Consider the following 1,659-nt stretch of genomic DNA (forward strand, 5'->3'; position numbering starts at 1 on the left):
GTCTTCATTTTCTCTTCCAAATTCCCTCGCCACGTCCTCGCCGCCCCGATTTCTCGCCGTCGCCTTGTCCTCGCCGCCATTCTCGCTCGCCACATCCTCGCCGCCATTCTCGCTCGCCACGTCCTCGCCGCCCAACTCTCTCGCGCCTCTCTCTCTCTCACCGCCTCTCACTCTCTTTTTAAAGGTATGATTTTCTAAGTTTTTAAGGTGGTTATTGATTTAATTTCGTGTTGTTGATATGGATTTCGTGTTTTTGAATATGGATTTCATGTTATTTCCCCGAGTTGCATGTTGTGGTTATTGATTTAACAAAATTAGGGTTATTGATTTAAGGTGGTTATTGATTTAACAAAATTAGGGTTTTTTATTTTATTATGAATGAATTTGAGTTAGAATTTGTGTTAGAATGAATTTGAGTTAGAATTTGTGTTAGAATGAATTTGAGTTAGAATTTGTGTTAGAATTTGTGTTAGAATGAATTAGAGTTAGAATTTGTGTTAGAATGAATTTGAGTTAGAATTTGTGTTAGAATGGAATTGTTTATGAATTTGATATTGTTATGTTTAAATGAAGTTGGAATTGATATAGAATTTGTGATTGTTGTGACATTGTTAGTATTTAAAATGGTTATGTTGATTGTAGATGTCGAGATTGAATTTTTTATGATTATGCTTTGTGAAGGTGAAAAATGGTTCGAACAAAAAATCCGGCGGGCGCCACGGCTCCGAGCACTTCCAAAGGTCCTAGTAAAAGTAAAAGTAAGCGAGCTCGTCAACCGTCCCCTGAAGCAGATTATAACACAAGTATCTTCACCAGCAAGGCCGCGGAGGATCGTTACGACAAAATCTCGTCGCGCAGTGTGATCCCTGAGCGGGGATTCAATGTGAGCTCTAACACCGATATAGGAGTGTCAATCCGCAACAGTATTCTTGGTCATGACTGGGTGAAGTATTGTGCCGTTCCCGAGTTCGAGGCGAACTTAAACTTCGTGTACGAATTCTACGCAAACTTACCAGATCACAATGGAGATGTTGTGACGGTCCGAGGTAGACCGGTCGATGTGAGCGTCGAAGCGATCAACGATTTGCTTGGGACCCCAGATGTGCCTTTCGAGAATGTAGGCTATCGGGAATGGTTGAGAACTTGCAGCCACGAGGAGATGGCGAGGTTGCTGTGCATTCCAGGAGAGGATTGGGTCCTTGAAAAAGGGAAAAGGGTACTCAAGCGTGACCAGCTCACCAGGATTGCTAAAGCTTGGATTTACTTTGTTTGCGCTCGCCTCTATCCGATCAAGCACTTCACCACTCTTGACGAGGGTCGTATCCAGGTGTTGTTCTGCATCATAAAAGGTCATTCTATCAACGTCGGTCGATTAATCTACAATTGGATGAAGAGTCTAGACTATACTAATGAACGACACGGTTTGCCATATTCGTCGATCATTACCGGCCTTTGTACAAATGCGGGGGTAGGACACTCGAAAAGGGATACGATCAAGGGTCCTATGGGGCCTATTACGAATAACATCATCGATCGCTACAAGATTAGGGAGGAACCACAAGCGGAGGAAGCAGAGGAAGAGGAGGAGGAAGGGGAAGAGGGACCACCAGTCAACGAGCCTTGATTGTTCTTACTAGCACCTCCGGTAGTCGACCCCGC

The sequence above is a fragment of the Urtica dioica genome, chromosome 2 (assembly GCF_054948205.1).
Source record: "Urtica dioica subsp. dioica isolate 48M chromosome 2, U.dioica_male_clone48M_v1_H2, whole genome shotgun sequence".
In the NCBI taxonomy this organism is placed as follows: domain Eukaryota; kingdom Viridiplantae; phylum Streptophyta; class Magnoliopsida; order Rosales; family Urticaceae; genus Urtica; species Urtica dioica.